Source organism: Sturnira hondurensis, unplaced genomic scaffold (assembly GCF_014824575.4).
Source record: "Sturnira hondurensis isolate 20B ecotype Veracruz unplaced genomic scaffold, ASM1482457v3 Scaffold0017436, whole genome shotgun sequence".
Lineage (NCBI taxonomy): Eukaryota > Metazoa > Chordata > Mammalia > Chiroptera > Phyllostomidae > Sturnira > Sturnira hondurensis.
The window spans coordinates 1,382,725-1,405,139 of record NW_028090067.1 but is presented as its reverse complement, the minus strand read 5'-3'; the positions used below and the strand labels follow the sequence as shown (position 1 = coordinate 1,405,139).

At 43.2% G+C, this 22,415-nt stretch overlaps 1 pseudogene; it reads left to right on the top strand.

Annotated features, from left to right (window-relative positions):
• The window catches only part of LOC119002423 (heat shock protein HSP 90-beta-like), a 28,572-nt pseudogene extending 10,142 nt beyond the window's left edge, over window positions 1-18,430 (top strand).
• The last annotated feature ends 3,985 nt before the right edge of the window (window positions 18,431-22,415 follow it).

Sequence of the window (22,415 nt, the reverse complement as noted above, 5' to 3'; positions counted from 1 at the left end):
GGTGCACCCCCCTCCAGGGTGTCCTTGGTTCTGGAGGCCTGCCCCCCCTTCCAGCAGGGCGTTTCCCCCAGGCTTTGGGGCCGTCCACCCCGAATGCGGGCTGGTGAAGCCCGATGGGCAGGGTGGGGCGAGCCGCCCAGCCGGAACCCGAGCGCGCGGCGAGGCCGGAGCCACCGCTGACCCCGAGCCTCCCCCCTCCCTCATTCCCACTCCCTCTCGCACAGTTTCATCCCTTTTCTGGGAACCCACCCCAGTTCTTGAAGTTCCACAACCAAGACTCTATACTCCCAGGGGTGTAATCTTCCCTCTATTACAAAGTATTTAATAGTACAGTGGAAAGCATTTATTGACGTCTTTGGCATAGGACAGCCGATTAGAGAGCAGCGCGCCGGTCAGACTTCTGATGGGAAGAGGGCGGGGTGCTGACATTTCCCCGTTTGCGGCCCGGCCCACTGCAGCCGTGAAGGGACCAGCTAAGCAGCCAGTTCAGTTTATGGGACAGTGCCTCAAGTGTTGTCCACATTCCCAGGTTGGTTTAAGGATGAGATTCCAGGAAAGACTTGTTTCTTCATCTACTGCTAGGGCTCCACAGTGACTCGGGATCCAGTCCAGAGATCAAAGCAATGGCTTCGTGACTCCCCGCCTGTTGTTTTTTCCCACTGCCCTCGCTTAGCTTTTAGAGAAGAACCTGCAGTTCAGCCTGTGGATGAAAAAGGGGGTTCTGTGGGAAGCAATGTCATGGCATGATCATAAATTCCTAACTAGGCAAGTCATAGTCGGTAGTCATGCACCCCACATATAATTTTTTTGTGAAAGGTTTTTAGGAAGCTCTGCCCATTATTCTTGAGTGGGAAAGTTGACACACCTTTTTTTCTCCCAGATTTTAATATGATTTAATCTAATGTAATTTAAAACATTCACTAGTCTTGTCCAGTATTTTTGTAGAATTCGAAATTGGAAAAGGTATAGAGATGAGCCTTCATTTTATTGAAGGTTTTCCTTCCCCACTACCTCGTTAGACAGGATAAGCTGAAGGGCAATACCAATTCTTTTCAATATAACTTAGTCAACAAAACTTAAGAGCACTTAACAACTCAAGGGAGTTTTGGATTTGGGAGCTTAGAGATTAAATGAAGGGTTTGAACCCAGCACTTACCTGTACTCCCATTCCCCCTAAGATATATTATTGAAAATAAAATGAACAGTACAAATTTCCTAAGACACTTAGAAGGCTGACTACTCCACTACCTTCTACATTTTATGAATTGGTTGTCGACAGAGCACCTCAGTTAATGAGCTTTCTGATAATAAACACACATTCTCATGTCTCCTATAAGAGGAAAAGTCTCCCATGTTGCCTATACAGGAGACGAAAGAACTACAGAAGCTAACTGATTAAAAATATTTAAAGGCTAGCCCTAGCTGGTGTAGCTCAGTGGATTGAGCACAGGCCCCCGAACCAGAGGATCGTGGTTCAATTCCCAGTCAGGGCACATGCCTGGGTTGCAGGCCAGTTCCCTGCAGGCCAGTTCCCAGCAGGGGACGCATGAAAGGCAACCATACATTGAGGTTTCTCTCCCTCTCTCCTTCCCCTCTAAAGATAAATAAATAAATAAAATCTTTAAAAAAATATTTAAAGGTTATTTTAGTATCAAGATAAAATGATCAGGAAAAAGTCTTCCATATTCTTTAGGAATATTAGGATCTGAAAACAAAACTGCCCTAACCAAGGCAACCTTGACATTCTACTTTAAAGCTTTAAAACAGCCCTGGCTGGTGTAGCTCAGTGGATTGAGCGCGGACCTGTGAACCACACGATCGCGGTTCGATTCCCAGTCAGGGCACATGCCTGGGTTGCAGGCCAGTTCCCGGTTCCCGGCGGGGGATGCATGAGATGCAACCATACATTGATATTTGTCTCTCTCTCTCTCTCCTTCCCTAGGATAGATAAATAAAATCTTAAAAAAAAAAAGCTTTAAAACAGAAGTCTCTTCATTCATGTGAGACAGTCAACTGACACAGTGCATCTACAGAAGTTCTTCACGTGTGGAGTCTTACTGTACTGAGAAGCTACAGTAACATGTGTGACAATCACCTTCTTGCAGCTGTTAAACTGTGCCATTTGACCGAAAGGCCTTCTGCAGGGAGGAAAAGTGTATTATACAGAACACTTAGGACCAAGACTCAGATCTTAGTGGAACTTTTTAAAAAGTTCTCTGCCCCGTAATGAGGCATTCCTTTAAAAAATATAGTCTGAATTGAGGCATAAGTTTTACATTGAAACCGCAATTGTAGAATGCCAAAAGTTGACACACCTTTGAAATACCAAAAGTAACTCTCCTGAACAGGGGTACTAGCTCTCAAGAAAACACATAATCTTGTTAAGAATCCTATAATCCATTTCCCTCCTTGCTTTTCCCCACTTCCATGTAATCTTCCCTATGTTCCCTGCCTAATGTTTTTTTCAAAGATTTTATTTACTTATGTTTAAAGAGAGGGGAATGGAGGGAAGAAGAGAGGGAGAGAAACATCAGTGTGTGGTTGTCTTTCCCATGCCCCCTACTGGGGACCTGACAACACACCCCAGTCCAGTGAGCCGCACCAGCCGGGGCTCCCTCCCTACTCTGAAATGCATAAAAGAAGCTGCAAAACTGTTATTCTCTGGAGCATTTGAGATCTTGCTCCCCAGCATACATTGTTAGGTTGGCTCAAATAAACCTTTTTTTTTTTAGCCACTTAAAATTAGTTTATTACAAAATGTTCAATTTTACTTTCAATATTATTTTGTTTTAGGTGTACAACATGATAATGAGACAGTCATATGCTTTACACAGTGTAGGACACTGTTCTGTATGGCGTGGGCCCAGCTCCACTTAGAGATGCACGAGACCCACGCGCATGGATAGGTTCTCCCGTGGGGAATCAGGCCTGCATTGTACCTATGTAGGAGGGTGCAGCCAGAGGGCCCCCAAAAGAAGGATTTGTAATGGAGTCCAGAACTCAGGGTGTCCAGGAAATATTAAAAATATGGGATTTCCTCACCCCCACAAGTCCGAACTGGAGGGATGGAATACACGGAGCAGGGCCATTGAGTTGTTTTGCATAGCAACAGTTTCGCAGATAACCTGTAGAATGGTCATTTAACTTATCTATAACCTTTAACTGGTTTCATAGGTTATAGCTGGTTTAACTGGTTAGATAGCTGTGGCCATGCTTCGAGCCAGGGAGAAGGGAGTGACTTCCACCCAAGATGTAACTGGGAGGCAACTCCCCAGCCCCTATTACAGTGCTTGCGTGAGAGCTTGGAGATGATTGGCTCCATGCCAGGGGGCCACACCTGCCCAGACTCACTATGGCAGTCCAGTAAAGCTGGGAGGAGTCAAGAAATGGGACTGCAGAGGAAGATTGGCATGGGGATTTAAACGCAGAGGTGGCAGCCATTGAGAAGAGAACCACATGCTTTTGGCCAGAATAGGGCCTCCTGCAGCCATGTGGGAGAGAATCACCATGTAGCGTTAGCAAAGAGAACCATGTGGTTTTGGCCAGAGTTGGGGGACGCCCCCCTGCAGCCATGAGAAGAATCATCATGCAGCTTTAGCGGAGACCATCATGGGGCTTTAGCAAAGAACTGACACATGGCTTTCTATTTCTTTTCCTGAGATACGGTACCTTGGACTGGGCAAAGGGGGAAAGAAAGACTGCGTGTATTTGTGGGTATTTTAAGGGACTTTGGGGTTTTGATGAAGACATTAAGTCATTACTCTCAAGTCCGTGTAACTTGAATAAATAATCCTTTCCTTTTCACCAATCTCTAACATGAAGAGCTGTAATTCTCTGGCGAAGGGAAAGGCAAACCTAGTACAGGGGGACCCCAGGAGAAGGGGGGGTCAGCTAGGTAACATTGTGGGACCCCCTCTCCTGGTGGCCAATCCAGGGAAACCATGGGAGACCACACGTGCAGTAGCTTTAAAGTAATGTAACTACTTGTACATGCGCAATAAAAGGCTGCCAAAATCAGCCAGGAAGGATCTGCCCTGTAAGAATAGAGTCCCTCCAGCTCATGAGGTCAATCTCTGTTTGGAATGGCCTGCTCCCGTGTTCTCTGCTATAAACTCTGGGTGTTCGGTTCAATTCTTTGTCCCGATCACAGGGGGTTACCTGTACCCACCTGTGACACCTAGACTGCTATGAGATTTGCTTTTGCTAAAACCCCGTCACCCTAAATTGAGGCAGTGAGTGCTTACTGTAATTTCCTAAAGTCCACGCTAAACCTCCCCAGCATGGAGTGTAACCAGTTCAACCACTTTTCCCCTTGGTCTGCAACATCCTTCTCCTTGAAGTAATTAGCAGCATCTTCTTCTTTATTTTCTCTGAAAGGTAACTGCCTAAGGCAAACCTGTGCATAGTAAATGAGGACCATCATGTAATGTGCCCAGAAAAGCAATGAAAGCTTGTCAAGACAGGGATCGAGGAGCTCTCTTCTTGAGAGAGTGGCTGAGGTGCTCTCCTCTTGAGGGTGAATCCACGCTGTCCCTTTTCCTCCACAGGACTCGGTAGTTGGTATGAATTTGTTGTGTCTCATCTATAACGCCATGGACACCATGAGCCAGTGTTCCTGTCAACAGAACGATCTTCCTGATATTTCCAAGACCCACCTAGAACCCTACATAGTTACAGTATTATTTGTCATATTCCCTATGCTGTACTCGACAGCAAACAAACTAAAAAAAATTCTTTTGGTTTGGACATTTCTTTTTTTTTTTCTGATTTTTTAAAATATATTTCATTGATTATACCATTACAGTTGTTCTATTCCTCCCCCTTCATTCCCCTCCACCCCCACACACCCTCCCCCACCATTCTCCCCCCCTTAGTTTATAACCACGTGTCTCAAGTTCTTTAGATTCCATATTTCCCCCACTATTCTTGCCCTCCCCCTTTATCTATTTTCTTCCTACCATCTATGCTATTTTCTGTACCTTCTCCCTCCTTCTCCTCCTCCCACCCCCCTATTGCTAACCCTCCATGCATTCTTCATTTCTATGGTTCCACTCCTGATCTAGCTGTCCTCTAGGTTTGCTTTTGTTTTAGGTGTGGTTGTTAATAACTGTGAGATTACTGTCCTTTCACTATTAATATTTTTCATCTTCTTTTTCTTAGATAAGTCCCTTTAACATTTCATATAATAAGGGCTTGGTGATGATGAACTCCTTGAATTTGATCTTGTCTGAGAAGCACTTTATCTGCCCTTCCATTCTAAATGAAAGCTTTGCTGGGTAGAGCAATCTTGGATGTAGGTCTTTGAATTTCATGACTTGGAATACTTCTTTCCAGACCCTTCTTGCCTGTAAGGTCTCTTTTGAGAAATCCGCAAAAGAGATTTCTTTTTTTCTTGACAGTCTGATGGGCACTCCTTTTTAAGTGACTGTTCCCTTATCTCTTGCTGCTTCTAGGATTCTCTCCTTCATTTTAGTCTTGGCTAATGTAATTCTGATGTGCCTTGGTGTGTTCCTTCTGGGGTCCAACTTCTTTGGGACTCTCTGAGCTTCCTGGATTTCCTGGAAGTCTATTTCCTTTGCCAGACTGGGGAAGTTCTCCTTTATTATTTGTTCAAATACGTTTTCCACTCGTGGCTGTTTCTTTCCCCCTTCTGGTTCCCCTATAATTCGGATGTTGGAACGTTTAAAGATGTCCTGGAGGTTCCTAAGCCTCTCCTCATTTTTTTGAATTCTCATTTCTTCATTCCTTTCTGGTCGGATGTTTTGTTCTTCCTTCTGGTCCATTCCATTGATTTGAGTCCCCGTTTCCTTTCCATCGCTATTGGTTTCCTGTGTATTTCCCTTCAATTAGTTTAGCCTTCATATGTTCCTCTAATTTGTAACTATAATCAACCAGTTCTGTGAGCATCCTGATAAACAGTGTCTTGAACTGTGCTTCTGAGAGGCTGGCAATCTCTTGGTTGCTTAGAGTTATCAGCTCTGGGACTTTGAGTTCTTCTTGCACTATCTTTTGGGCTGTTCTTGCCTGTTCTGTAGCAGGATTGGAGCCCTAGGTCTTCACCTGAGCAGGGCAACTCAGTTGCTGGGTTGTGACGCTGTGTGTGGGGGTGGGGTCAAAGAGGAGCAATGGTGTCCCTTCTGCCATCTCCTGCCATGGCCCCCACAGGTGTGGCAGCTGCCACCGTCACTGGGCCCACGCGTTTCATCCCACTGCACGTGAGTGTGCCACCGCTGTCAGCCCTCGCCCCCTGGGGCCTGTGTGGTCCATCTCACTGTGCGTGAATGTGCGACCGCAGTCAGTCTGCCCCAAACCCTGGTTCCGGGCTACTTGCGCGCCCAGGTCTGGGGATCTTTCCTGCCCGACCCTGCTCCACTGCTGGCTCCGCCCCTCTTACCGTCCCCGTGGAACGATTAGTTGTAGTCGGACTTCCGTATAATTCAATTTTCTGGGTTTTTTTTTGGCTGTGTCTTTGTTCTCCAAACCTTTGTTGTATTCAAACTTGGTTGTGGGAGGAGGTGCAGTGTTTCCACCTATGCCTCCATCTTGGCGGAAGTCTCTGGTTTGGACATTTCTTACATTGACAAGGCTTACTTGTTAGAGAGGGTGTCCAATTTGAGAGGGGCAGGTGTTCACATGGTGCCATTCGCTCTTAATAGTTCTTCATTTACCATATTTTGCTGTGTGTAATGCACATCCATGTTTTGGCCCAAACTTTCATAGAAAAAAAAACCATCTTTGTTTTAATTTTTTATATTTGAATGCTTAGTTTTTTGTATTATAGAGGAACTTGAACATTTATTTTTTAACATATTATGGTATAAGAAATTTTATGTAACAGATAGTGAAAAACTAAAAGAACAGATTCAAGGTAGAAGAAATTTTATGTGCACATCACAAATTTACTATATCTACCCATCAGAGAAGGCAGGAACACCTTGTCACTGTCGATATCAGAAGTATCACCTTCAATTTCTACATTACCATTGTCTTCTTAAGAGTCACCCTCTTCATTCTGGTCAACTCCACCATCCTCAGTGCCATCCATGGTCAGGTTTTTTGGGGGGCAAGTGTCATTTGTGTCCTCATGCTCAAACCTCTTTTCATAGAGTCAAAGCACCATTTAAGTGTCCCTGAGAAATTCTCAATGTCTTTCTCACGCAATCTTTTACCTTCTCTTGTCTTGGTCAAAACAGAGGTCCCAATTTGACGCTGCTCCAGAATCCAGGTCCTCACCACCTGCTGCACCTCCACTCACTTTGGAGGTTTCCCTGCATTGCCTCCTCCTGTCCTGGCAGCTAAGAACCTTTTCTTTTTGTCGCCTTCACAATCTGATGACACTGTCTGTGGAAGGAGGTCCACAGTGTCCCTCAGCAGCTCTGTTGCCATGCTTTTTAGTGTATTTAATGACTTTTAGCTTAAAGCTTGCAGTGTACAAAAAACTGTTTTCACATTTTCCAAGGGATTTTCCAATATTTTCTCCCACTTAAAGTGTATGGAGAGAGATATCACACTGTTCACTCTATGGTAATAAAGTCGGCATCACCTATCAATTGGATAACAATCAGCAGCATCTGTGTCTCACTCTGTGGATAACAATATGTGCTCTTCATTTCAGTATGTTGGATCATTGGCCAAAGTCGCTTTCATTGCAAGTTTGTAGTAAGTTCAACAAAACCTATTATCATATACCAGGGTATTATTTTGCATGCAGATATCATTATTGCTTTCTAGAGATACACTTTTAATGCATAAGCATAAATAAAGGAATTAAAAACATGTATATATAGAATTCAGACTACCCATGTATAATGTGCATCCTTATTTTTCCCTCAAAAATTTGGGCAAAAAGTGCATGTTATACATGGCAAAATAAGGTGCTTTGTCCTCCTTCAGCAGCCTCCTGTGCTCCTCAGAAATGCTGACATAGGACCTCAGCCGTGGTACCAATGTCCCAATTTCCTCTACCAGAGGAACAGGGCAGGATAATACTTTTTAACTTCCCCAGACTATGGTTTCCATGATCACAGCTGTTTTTTTTTTCTCTCCAGATCAGTTTTCCTCTGTCATTATTGTTGCTTTATAACCTAGCTACATAACTTGAATGTCTTTCTGATTTCAATGAGCTGTTATTCCATTTTATTTATTGGATCCAAGAAAAAGCACTCAGTCTCTTGGAATGCAAGTGTTGTAGAATTCTAATGTCAAGTACAACTTGGAGGTATAGGACATTGCATAATAACAGAGTGCATTAGCTCATGAAGACTCTTGGTCAGATCCAAAAACCTGGCTATTGTTGAGAGCTGTGCTATGTTCCTCTGCGCAAATTGTTCATTTGACATTCTGCCTCGGCCTGTGTCTTAGACAGGGGATCAGGAGCCAGACTTTGTGTTTGCTCTGATCTACTCCCCACCCATCTAGCTCACCCCCCAAAATTTCCTATGGTCACAAGTCAAGAATAAAAAGACACATAGTACCATATTGGGCCATGTATAATGTGCACTCATGGTTTTGTGTGCATTGTATATAAATTATTATACTTATAGTGTGTAATTCTTATACCCATGTATGATTCATATCCTTATTTTCCCCCCAAGAATTTGAGGAAAATGTGTGTATTATACATGGCAAAGATATGGTAACCCAATTAAAAAAATTACATAGTGCGGTGATTGAATGGGTGGGTTGGGGAGGGGGATATGTAGGGACTACCAGGACTCTGGCAAAGATGGAGGCGTAGGTGGAAACACTGTGCCTCCTTGCACAACCAAGTTTAAAGACAACAAAGTATTAGTAACAAAAACCCAACCCAAACACAGAAAATTGAACTGTACGGAAGTCCAACAATAATGAACCATTCAGACAGACTGGTAAAAGAGGTGGAGTCAGCGGCTGGCAGAGCAAGGTCACGCAGGAAAAAGCTCCGGACCTGACCAACCCAGGCGCACAGGCGGTGGTTGGCAGATCCCAGGCGTGGGGTGGCAACGGGCGGACCCATTAGGGGCCCAGGGCAGCTGGCTGACCATGGTCACACATTCACACTCAGATAAACCAGGCCAAGGAGCGAGCAGTGAGATAGCCCGTGTGGGCTAGGGCCCCAGTGATGGGAATTAAAACCTAAAAGGACCAATTGGGAAAACTTTCTGGGTCGAGGTGCCGGGGGAAGCTCCCAAGCTTAGAGCTCATTGGAGAGATCCACAGGATCCTGGAGGGTGCACAAACCTGCACACCTGGAAGCCGGCACCAGGGGGGCCCAGTTTGCTTGCAGGAAGCAGCAGAGGGGACAGAAATCTAAGAGAGAGTGGAACAAATGCCATTGCCCCTCTCTGACCCTGCCCCGACATACACTGTCACAACCCAGCAAGTGGGTCACCCCTCCCTGGTGAACACCTAAGGCTCTGCCCCTCATATGTAATAGGTGCGAACAGACCAAAACAATATCGTTTAAGAAGAACAGCTCAAAGCCCCAGAGCCAATACTTCTAAGTGACCAAGAGATAGCCAACCTTTCAGATGCATAATTCAAAACACTGGTGATCAGGATGCTCACAGAACTGGTTGATTTTAGTCACAAATTAAAGGAACAAATAAAGGCTAAACTAATTGAAATGAAGGGAAATGCACAGGAAACCAATAGTGATGGAAAGGAAACTGGGACTCAAATCAAGGGAATGGACCAGAAGGAAGAAAGAAACAACCAAACAGAAAAGAAGAAACAAGAATTCAAAAGAAAATGAGGAGAGGCTTAGGAACCTCCAGGACATCTTTAAACGCTCTAACATCCGAATTATAGGGGTACCAGAAGGGGAAGACGAGAGAAACTAGTGGAAAACTTATTTGAACAAATAATAAAAAAGAACTTCCCCAGTCTGGCAAAGGAAATAGACTTCTAGGAAATCCAGGAAGCTCAGAGAGTCCCAAAGAAGTTGGACTCAAGGAGGAACACACCAAGGCACATCATCATTACATTAGCCAAGACTAAAATGAAGGAGAGAATCCTAGAAGCATCAAGGAAAAAGGGGACAGTCACCTACAAAGGAGTGCCCATCAGACTGTCAGCGGATTTCTCAAAAGAGACCTTCCAGGCAAGAAGGGGCTGGAAAGAAGTATTCCAAGTCATGAAATTCAAAGACCTACATCCAAGATTGCTCTACGCAGCAAAGCTTTCATTTAGAATGGAAGGGCAGATAAAGTGCTTCTCAGACAAGATCAAATTCAAGGAGTTCATCATCACCAAGCCCTTATTATATGAAATGTTAAAGGGACTTATCTAAGAAAAAGAAGATAAAAAATATGAACAGGGAAAGGACAGCAAACTCACAGTTATTAACAATCACACCTAAAACAAAAGCAAACTAAGAGGACAGCTAGATCAGGAGTGAAACCATAGAAATGGAGATCACATGGAGGGTTAGCAACAGGGGAGTGGGAGGAGGAGAAGGGGGAGAAGGTACAGAGAATAAGTAGCATAGACAGTAGGTAGAAAATAGACAGGGGGGAGGGCAAGAATTGTATGGGAAATATACAATCTAAAGATCTTGAGATACATGGACATAAACTAAAGGGGAGGGAATGGTGGGGGAGGGGTGTGCAGGGTGGAGGGGAATGAAGGGAGGAATGGGACAACTGTAATGGCATAATCAATGAAATATATTTTTAAAAAGGGACTACCTAATTTTTACTAAACAGTAAAATTTTTATTTTATTATATATATATATATTTTAAGATTTTAAAAATTTGTTTCTCTATTGAGGGGAAGGGAAGGAGAGAAGGAGAGAAATATCAATGTATGGTTGCCTCTCATGGGTCCCCTGCTGGGAAGTGGCCTGCAGCCCAGGCATGTGCCCTGACTGGGAATGGAACTGAGATCCTTTGATTTGCAGGCTTGCGCTCAATCCACTGAGTTGCACCAGCCAAGGCAACAGTAAAAATTTTTTTAAAAATGTATATATACAAGTATTAGCATGAACACATATTTTTTGCTCTTTCAGCTGGAAGGGCCAAAAAATGACATCTTGGTAGCAATGAGCATGCCTCATGGATCCTGTTGGGTGCAGCTGCATAGGTTTTGACTGTTTTTTTGCCTGTTAGCCATATATTCCCCATGACTATGTGCATGTTCATGTGTGATTTAGCAGAACAGGAGGTTTTTCAGAAGTCATATGTGGTGGGCTGAGTAATGGCCCTCTATGGACATCCACATAATCATCCCTGGATGATTATGACTGTTATCTTGCATGGCCAATGAGAGTGCAGATTTGTGGATGAAAAGGGGGTTCTAGGGAAGGTGACCTCATAGGATAATCTGGTCATAAATTCCTAACTAGACAGGTCATGATTAAGGGTAGTCACACCCCAGGCACATGACTTCTGTAGTAAGAGGTTTATCTTTGCCCTAAGCAAGCCCTGTCTATTGTTTCTGTGCATCTAGATCAACACATTTTTGAAATGTTTCTTTCTCAAAGAAACCACCCTCAATAGAGCTCATAATCTTGTTAACTATTCCTGCCTTGCTTTCTACAACCTTCTTATAACTTCCTTACAATCTCTTCTTAATTCCAAATGCATACAAGAAGCTGCAAAGTACCATTCTCAGTAGCATTTTCTTCAGTCCATTGAGATCTTGCTTCCAGGCATATTTTCTTTATAAAAATTGTCTATAGTTTTGGATGTTTTACGTCAACAGACTTTTTAAATTTTTTTCTTTATTGATTTTACAGAGACAGAGAGGGAGAGAGAGAGAGAGAAATGTTGATTTTTTGTTCCACTTATTTGTGCATTCACTGTTGCTCCTTGCATGTGCCTGCACCATGGATGCAAGGGAATGAAGACAACTTTTAGAGGGTGGAAAAGGGAAGGAAACAGATTCCCCTGTAGAAGCTCCCCAGGGAACACTGTCGCGCCTTGATTCTAGGCCAGTGAGAACCGTTTTAGATTTCTGATCTCCAGAGTTGTAAGGTAATAAAACACCAAGTTTGTGGTACTTTGTTACAATAGCAATATGAAACTAATACATCTTATATCCTGTTATGTCAGAAACATTTTAGAGAAAATATTGATCTGAGATCTTATTGGGAAATCATGTTAATGGTACAGACACGTTATGAGTTCGGTTTAAGTGGGTTAAGGGACCATTTAACAACACTTACAGGAGTATGTGATGATACCATGCAAGTCAAGTCTCCTTTCAGGGAGATAATTTAGGTGTTCTCTAATAATGAAGGTTGAGTACTGCTCTANTGTGGTACTTTGTTACAATAGCAATATGAAACTAATACATCTTATATCCTGTTATGTCAGAAACATTTTAGAGAAAATATTGATCTGAGATCTTATTGGGAAATCATGTTAATGGTACAGACACGTTATGAGTTCGGTTTAAGTGGGTTAAGGGACCATTTAACAACACTTTCAGGAGTATGTGATGATACCATGCAAGTCAAGTCTCCTTTCAGGGAGATAATTTAGGTGTTCTCTAATAATGAAGGTCGAGTACTGCTCTAGGCTGACTTTTAAAAAATGTATTTATTTATTTGTTTATTTATTTACTTATATTTTAGAGTGAAGGGAAGAGAGGGAGAAGGAGAGGGAGAAAAACATTAATGCCAGAGAGAAACAATGATCGGTTGCCTCTTATATGTGCCCTGACTGGCGACCAAACTTGCAACCGAGGCATGTGCCCTGACCAGGAATAAAACTGGTGACCTTTCATTTTGCGGGATGATGCCCAACCAACTGAGCCACACGGGTCAGAGCTAGGCTGGCTTTTTAAGAAGCCAAATGCTATGGATCATAGAAGACTAATATGAGAAAATAGATAGGAACTCCTATGGTAGTTCCTTTTCCTGAAGAGAGGCTCTCCCATTCAGCACATGTGGTTTGCTCGTCTTTGGTACCTTACTATATAATACGACTTAGAATACCCCGGGATAGTTATTATAGCTTTCATCTTTTATTCAGCCAGCAGAAGTTTACTAATGAATGAAGTTGTGTACTATAAAGATTTTGCTAGAATGTGGATAAATTTCAGGTTGGAAAAAATGCCAATATTGAACTTATAACTTTGGGTACAATTGGTTAAAATATACAGATTGAAGTAAAGTGTTAGGTTCCATGTCACTAGCTATAAAATACCTTGGGGTACATACGAACCATAAGAGAATAAGCAATCAATGAATAAAAGAGGATTCTGTTGCTACCTGGGCATGTATATTTTATACTCTAATATGTAAGTCACAAGTATTTAGAAAGAATGGTATATGTGTTTTCAAGATTGTTTTAGTTTTTGTTTTCCCCCCTCAATAATATATATATATATAATTTATTTATTTATCTCTGGAGGGGAAGAGAAGGGGAGAGGGAGAGAATATCATTGTACAGTTGCCTCTTGTGGGTCCCCTGCTGAGAACTGGCCTGCAACCCAGGCATGTGCCCTGACTAGGAATCAAACTGTGATCGTCTGGTTTGCAGGCCCGCGCTCAATCCACTGATTTAGCCACTACACCAGCCAGGACACTGAGCTACACCAGTCAGGGCTAATTTTTATGTTTTTAATTGATTTTAGAGAGAGACGGAGAAAGAGAGAGAGAAAAAAAATCATTGATATGTTGTTCCACTTATTTATACGTTCATTTGTTTCTTCTTATATGTGCCCTGACTGGAGATTGAACTGCACCCTTGGCAGGTATGACATTCTAACCAACTGAGCTACCAGCCAGGGCTTGCCACTATTTTTGAAACAGCAAAAAAATTTAGAGATCCTAAATCTGAAGAGGTCAAAGAGGTTAATCCTAAAACTAAAGGTCATGAGCAACATCTTTTGTCTTCTGGGTGCTTAAACAAGAACACTTTAAAAAATTTGTTATCTAAGATTGAAAGACTTAACAAAACATTGTTATCCAAGGCAATAAACCTGACCTTATCAACTGCAAATTTGTTATCTTTGCTCTAGGCCCAAACATTAAGGGTAGTCTTACATATAAGATGGACAACTTAGAGATTTAAGCATTAATATTTTACTATTCTTGCCTCTGGAGATAAAAAAGATTTAAAAAATTCATTATTCAGAAGAGAAATTGCTTACATTTATTTAAAATTTAATTTGCTGTTGAAGAAACTGTTTTTNATCTTTTGTCTTCTGGGTGCTTAAACAAGAACACTTTAAAAAATTTGTTATCTAAGATTGAAAGACTTAACAAAACATTGTTATCCAAGGCAATAAACCTGACCTTATCAACTGCAAATTTGTTATCTTTGCTCTAGGCCCAAACATTAAGGGTAGTCTTACATATAAGATGGACAACTTAGAGATTTAAGCATTAATATTTTACTATCCTTGCCTCTGGAGATAAAAAAGATTTAAAAAATGTATTATTCAGAAGAGAAATTGCTTACATTTATTTAAAATTTAATTTGCTGTTGAAGAAACTGTTTTTTGTTTTTTTTCTTAAGATTTTATTAATTTATTTTTAGAGAGACGGGAAGAGAAGGAGAAAGAGAGGGAGAGCAATATCAACGTGTGGTTGCCTCTCATGCGCTTTGTATTGGGGATCTGGCCTGAAACCCAGGCATGTGCTCTGAGTCGGAATCAAACAGACAACCCTTTGGTTGGCAGCTTGCACTCAATCCACTCAGCTACACCAGCCAGGTGTTTCTTGTTTAATCTCTCCCTCTCCTTTTCGTTTGTTTTATTTTTGGAGAAGAGCCTCATTTGTAATCACAATTTATAAAATATTAAATAAAAAGTTTTATAATGCAATATTATTTTATCTTTCACCTAATTTTAATTTATAGTCATTCTACTGTGTTAAACTTTTTAAAATTCATTGGTTTGAGAGAGAGAGAGAAACATTATTTTTCATTCATTTATTCATTCATTGGTTGAATCTTGTATGTGCCCTGGAGATTGAACCTGCAACCTTGGCATATTGGGATGATGCTCTAACCAACTGATTTACCTGGCCAGGGCTTAAATATTTTTTATTTTATAACTTTAATTACTATATCTAGAGTATATAATATTCTATGTCTATACGCTTATACTTATTTTTATTCCTGGATTAGTATTTACATTAGTCTAAAGTATTAGTCTAATACTTTGAGGTATGCTACTCTGATTATAAAAATATTCTGAGGATGTAGAAAACTAAAAATGGAACTGCCTTTTGACCCATCAATTCCACTACTAGGATTATATCCTAAGAATCCTGAAATACCAATCCAAAAGAACCTATGCATCCCAATGTTCATAGCAGCACGGTTTATAATAGCCAAGTGCCAGAAGCAACCTAAGTGCCCATAAGTAAATGAATGGATCAAAAAACTATGGCACATCTACACAATGGAATTCTATGTAGCAGAAAGAAAGAAGGAGCTCCTATCCTTTGCAACAGCATGGATGGAACTGGAGAGCATTATGCCAAGTGAAATAAGCCAGGTGGTAAAAGACAAATACCATATGATCTCACTTTTAACAAGAATCTAATCAACAAACTGAACAAGCAAGCAAAGTATAGCCAAAGACATTGAAATTGAGAACAGTCTAACAGTGATCCAAGGGGAGAGGGGATAAAGGGGGGAAAGGGTGAAGAGTTTACAGGAACAATTATAAAGGACATATGAACAAAAACAAGGGAGAGAGTGCAAATGGGGGAGGGAGATAGGGAAGGTTGGAGTGGTGGGGAGAAGTGGGGGGGAAAAGGCAGAAAACTGTACTTGAACAATTTTTAAAAAATTAAAAAATGGCTTAAAAATATTCTAAGGATATACATTTATAAGTAAAAAGTGTTAGGGTGGTTGGTGAAATGATTCACAAAGAGAAGAAAGGGTAGAGAATAAAGTTTTTTTCCCTCTCCAAGAAAGGCAGGAGACAGGGTAGAGAGAGATACACCAGCCTTGAGGGGTGGGGCCTTTGACCTTGTCTACTGAATTGTAATTGAATTAAAAATGGGTGGGGTTGCTATTGTGAGGCCCCTGGGCTGCTAGGGCGTTGTAACTGGAGGCTGTAGTTTGTTCTAATGTTATCTTCTGCCTGTGGTTGTAGGGAGTGGTTAGTTCTTGTTTTCCAGTAACTTCCAGTCCTGTGGACGAGTTCAGAAGAGTAAAATGGGAGTTGTGTTTAACAAGGTAACAGGCCTGCTCAGCAAATGGTGCCACAATAGCAAATGGCTCTGGCTTCACCCTTTCAAAAGGTAGCAATTTCTTTGATAAGATTAGTCTTAATTTTAAAAATTTATTCTAATTATGTAAAAGCAACACGAGATAATACCAAGTTGTCTAAATGAGTGGTTCTCATACAATATCATTTTCATTTCCCTCCATTAAAAAATCACATATTTTTTCCCCAGTAAGAACTTTAATGAAGAAATGCCACCACTTACTTTCACTATCACTTCCTTAAATATAGAACAAAGAGCTCGGAGAGGAGAAAGTAAGGACTTGCCTTTTATGCAGAAATTGCCCAACTCTTGTCTCTCTCTCATCACCCATACCTTCTACTCCAACAAGAAAATTTTCCATCTGGAGATGGAAAATCTCCATCAGTAATGCTTCTGACGCCTTGGACAAGATATGCCATGGGAGCTTGTCTGACCCTCCTGGGCTCAATGGACGGTGGTAAATTGCTGAATATTGACATCATCCCCGACCCTCAGGAATGCACCCTGACTATGGGGGACACAGGCAGCGGCATGACCAAGCTGATCTCATAAATAACTTAAGAACCATTGCCAAGTCTGGGACAAAAGCATTTATGTAGGCTCTTCAGTCTGGTACAGACAGCTTCATGATTGGACAATTTGGCGCTGGCTTTTATTCTGCCCTCTTGGTGGCAGAGAAAGTGGTTGTGACCACAAAGCACAGAGGTGATAAGCAGTATATGCCTGGGAGTCTTCTGCTGGGGGTCCCTTCAGTGTGCAAGCTGACCATGGTGAACCCACTGACCAGAACACTAAAGTTGTCCTTCACGTTAAAGAAGACCAGACTGGAGTACTTAGAGGAGGGAAAGAAGTCATGGAGAAACACTCACAGTTCATAGGTCATCCCATCACCTTTTATTTGGAGAAGGAATGAGAGAAAGAAATCAGTGATGAAGAAGCAGAGGAATAGAAAGAGGAGAAAGAAGAGGAAGACAAAGATGGTGAAGAGAAACACAGACTGAGAAGGTGGGCTCAGGTGGGGAGGGTGGTAGTAATAAGAATAAAACAGAAAACAAAGAAGAGTGAGGAGAAATACATTGATCATGAAAAACTGAGCAAGACCAAGCCCATTTGGACCAGAAGCCCTGATGATATCACCAAAGGAGGAATATGGAGAGTTCTATAAGGGCCTTACCAATGATTGGTAAGTCCTCTTGGCAGTCAAGCCTCTCTCTGTAAAAGGTCAGTTGAAATCCAGGACGTTGCTACTCATCCCCCATTGGGTTCCCTTTGACCTCTTTATGAGCAAGAACAACAATATCAAACTCTATGTCTGCTGTGCGTACATCATGGACAGTTGTGATGAGTTGATACTAGAATATCTCAACTTCATCTATAGTGTGGTTTACTCTGAGGACCTGCCCCTGAACACCTCCCGAGAAATCAGTGATGCCTTTCTGAGCTTCTGTGCTGTCATACCTCCCAGCCTGGAGATGGAATGGCTTCTCTTTCAGAACATGTCCCTCTCAGGAAGGAGACCCAGAAGGCTATTTATTACATCAGTGGTGACAGGCAGCAAAGAGCAAGTTGCCAATCCTACTTTTGGGGAGGGAGAGTGGAAGTGGGAGGTAACATATATTTCAAGGTAGTATATATGATGGGCCTACTGATGAGCACTGTGTGCAGCAGCTCAAAGATTTTGATGGGAAGAACTTTGTCTTGGTTACCAAGGAGATCCTGAAGCTCCCTGAGGAAGAAGAGGAAAAGAAGAAAATAGACAACAGCAAGGCCAAATTTGAGAACGTCTGCAAACTCATAAAAGAAATCTTGGATAAAAAGATTGAGAAGGTGACAATCTCTAATAGGCTTGTGTCTTCCCTTTGTTGTATTGTGAGTAGCACCTACAGCTAACATGGAGTGTATCATGAAAGCTCAGGCACTTGGGGATAACTCTACAGGGGGCTACATGAGAGCCAAAAAGCACCGGGGAATTAACCCCAACTACCTCACCGTGCAGACTGCAGCAGAAGGTGGAGGCGGACAAGAATGATAAGGCTGTCAAGGCTCTGTGGTGCTGATGATTGAGACTGCGCTACTCTCTTCTGGCTTTACACTTGTGGCTCCCCAGATCCACTTCAACAGCATCTACTGCATGATCAAGCTAGGCCTAGGCATTGATGAAGATGAAATGACAGCAGAAGAACCCAATGCTGCTATTCCTGATGACATCCCACCCCCTCCCACCTTGAGGGTGATGAGGATGTCTCTGGCATGGAAGAAGTAGATTAGGAGTTTCTACCTGCAGACTTCCGCCAAGATGGAGGCATAGGTGGAAACACTGTGCCTTCTCCCACAACCAAGTTTGAATACAACAAAGGTTTGAAGAACTAGGACACACCCAAAGACCAGAAAACGGAATTATACGGAAGTCCGACAACTACGAACCATTCAAAGGGGACGGTAAGAGAGGCGGAGCCAGCAGCGGAGCTGGGTCGGGCAGGACAGATCCCCTGACCTAAGCGTGCAGGTAGCCCGGAACCAGTCGGGGTGCGGGGCAGACTGACTGCGGTCGCACATTCGCGCACAGTGAGACGGACCACGCAGGCCCCAGGGGGCGAACCCAGTGGTGGAGGCCTGATGGCGGTGGCACACTCACGTGCAGTGGAACGAAACGCGTGGGCCTGGTGACGGTGGTGGCTGCAGTGCTGGTGGGGGCCACGGCGGCAGGCGGCAGAGGGAAGCCATCTAATAGCATAGATGGTAGGCAGATAATGGATAGGGGGGAGGGCGAGAATAGTGGGGGAAATATAGAATCTAAAGAACTTGAGACACGTGGTTATAAACTAAGGGGGGAGAATGGTGGGGGAGGGAGTGTGCGGGTGGAGGGGAATGAAGGGGAGGAATAGAACAACTGTAATGGTATAATCAATAAAATATATTAAAAATAAATAAATAAAAATAAAGAAAAACAAACAAACAAACAAACAAAAAAGGAGTTTCTACCTGCAGACCTTATGTCCTCTGTGCAGTGTCTTCATGGCTCCTGTAGCAGCTCTGAGTGGCTCTAGCCCCCCTGGTTTCATCTGCTGATGTTTAGCGGTTTAGTTCTCTCCTTTAAAAAAAATATTTTATTGATTATGCCATTACAGTTGTTCTATTTCCCCCCTTCATTCCCCTTCACCCTGCATACCCCCTCCCCCACCATTCCCCCCCTTTAGTTCATGTGCATGTATTGTAAATTCTTTAGTTTCTACATTTCCCATACTATTCTTGCCCTTCCCCATATCTATTTTCTACCTACTGTCTATGCTACTTATTCTCTGTACCTTCTCCCCCCTCCTCCTCCTCCCACTCCCCTGTTGCTAACCCTCCATGTGTTCTTCATTTCTATAGTTCCACTCCTGATCTAGCTGTCCTCTTAGTTTGCTTTTGTTTTAGGTGTGGTTGTTAATAACTGTGAGTTTGCTGTCCTTTCCCTGTTCATATTTTTATCTTCTTTTTCTTAGATAAGTTCCTTTAACATTTCATATAATAAGGGCTTGGTGATGATGAACTCCTTGAATTTGATCTTGTCTGAGAAGCACTTTATCTGCCCTTCCATTCTAAATGAAAGCTTTGCTGGGTAGAGCAATCTTGGATGTAGGTCTTTGAATTTCATGACTTGGAATACTTCTTTCCAGCCCCTTCTTGCCTGGAAGGTCTCTTTTGAGAAATCCGCTGACAGTCTGATGGGCACTCCTTTGTAGGTGACTGTCCCCTTTTTCCTTGATGCTTCTAGGATTCTCTCCTTCATTTTAGTCTTGGCTAATGTAATGATGATGTGCCTTGGTGTGTTCCTCCTTGGGTCCAACTTCTTTGGGACTCTCTGAGCTTCCTGGATTTTCCTAGAAGTCTATTTCCTTTGCCAGACTGGGGAAGTTCTTTTTTATTATTTGTTCAAATAAGTTTTCCACTAGTTTCTCTCGTCTTCCCTTTCTGGTACGCCTATAGTTCGGATGTTAGAGCATTTTAAAGATGTCCTGGAGGTTCCTAAGCCTCTCCTCATTTTCTTTTGAATTCTTGTTTCTTCTTTTCTGTTTGGTTGTTTCTTTCTTCCTTCTGGTCCATTCCCTTGATTTGAGTCCCAGTTTCCTTTCCATCACTATTGGTTTCCTGTGCATTTCCCTTCATTTCTATTAGTTTAGCCTTCATATGTTCCTCTAATTTGTGGCTAAAATCAACCAATTCTGTGGTTGATCTCACCTTTAAAAGGAAGTGGTGAGCATTGTCTGAGAAGCACTTGTCTGAGCAGAGGAGTGGGAGGAGGAGAAGGGGGAAGAAGCTACGGCGACTAAGTACCATAGACAGTAGGTAGAAAACAGTGCTCAGAGCACTGTCTTGATCATTGAGTGATGCTGAATGCTGTGAGGATCCTGACCACCAGTATTTTGAACTGTGTCACTGAAAGGCTGGCTATTTCTTGCTCACTTAGAATTAGAGGCTCTGGAGCTTTGAGCTGTTTTTGAGTCATAAAGTTTGGTCTGTTGACACCTGTTATGTATGAGGGGCAGAGCCTTAGGTGTTCACCAGGGCGGGGCCACCCACGTTGCTGGGTTGGTCCGCTGTTTTTAAGGGCAGGGTCAGAGAGGGAAAAAAAATGGTGCTTTGCTCGGCTCCACTCTGATTTCTGTACCCTCTGCAAGCAAATTGGGCCCCTCTGGTGCTGGCTCCCAGGTGTGTGGGCTGTGTACTCTCCAGAACCCTGTGGGTCTCTCCAACAAACTCTCTGTGAGCCTGGGAGCCTCTCCTGGCCCCTCGACCCTGACAAAGTCTTTCCAGTTGGTGCTTTCAGGCTCTAATTCCCATCGCTGGGGCCCTAGCCTGAGCAGTCTGTCTCACTATTCACTCCTTCGCTCAGTTTATCTGCGCGTGAATGTGTGACCGCAGGCAACCAGCCACCCTGCGCCCTCACTGGGTCCGCCCGTTGCCACCCCAAGCCTGGGATCCCCCCACTACCTCTGCCTCCGCTCCTGGGTCTCTCAACCGAATGATTTTTCCAGCCCGACCCACTCCGCTGCTGACTCCACCCCTCTTACCCATTTGGCTGCGTGGATTGTTGTTGTTGGACTTCTGTACAGTTCAATTTTCACTTTTTTGGCTGCGTCTTTTTTTCTCAAACTTAGCTGTCTTTAAATTTAGTTGTGGGAAGGGGCACAGTGTTTCCACTTACGCCTCCATCTTGGCTGGAAGCTGAGCTGTTCTTGAGTCATAAAGTTTGGTCTGTTCTCACCTGTTATGTATGAGGGGTGGAGCCTAAGGTGTCCCCAGGGCCTGGTGACCCAGTCACTGGGTTGTGACACTGTATGTGGGGGCGGGGTCAGAGAGGGTAAAAAAATGGCGCTTTGCTCCGCTCCACTCTGTCTCCGATTTCTGTGTCCTCTGCTGCTTCCCACAAGCAAATTGGGCCCCTCTGGTTCTGGCTCCCAGGTGTGTGGGCCGTGTACTCTCCAGGACCCTGTGGGTCTCTCCAACAAACTCTCTGTGAGGCTGGGAGCCTCTCCTGGCCCCTCGACCCTGAGAAAGTCTTTCCAGTTGGTGCTTTCAGGCTCTAATTCCCATGGCTGGGGCCCTAGCCTGAGCGGTCTGTCTCACTGTTCACTCCTTCCCTTGGTTCATCTGTGTGCGACTGTGTGACCGCAGTCAGCCGGCTGCCCTGCACCCTCACTGGGTCTGCCCTTTGCCACCCCACACCTGGGACCCACCAACCACCTCCACTCCTGGGTCGGTCCACCGAATGATCTTTCCAGCCTGACCCGCTCTGCTGCTGGCTCTGCCCCTCTTACCGGTCTGCCTGAATGGTTTGCTGTTGTCGGACTTCTGTATAGTTCAATTTTCTGTGTTTTGGCTGCATTTTTGTTACTAAAACTCTGTTGTCTTTAAACTTGGTTGTGGGAGAAGGCACAGTGTTTCCACTTACGCCTCCATCTTGGCGGAAGTCCTAGTTCTGTTTTTGCTTAAGGCAGGCTGGCTACCAGGTACTTGAGCCTTCCCTTCTTATCTTTGAAGTTGGGTTTCAATGGTGTATTGTAGTTTTTTCTAATTATGTTCTGAAATTAAAGTATGCAAAATTAAGAAAAAAACATAAAAGAAAGACATGTTCTCATATTGAGTTACAGGCCAGGCCCAGAAAAGATAGCTGGTATTCATATGATAATTACTTATGAATAAATATATGCAAATATGTGTCTGTACATAAGTTTGCTAGACCAATTTTTTCCTTTTGGTTGTTGATTAGCAATTTGG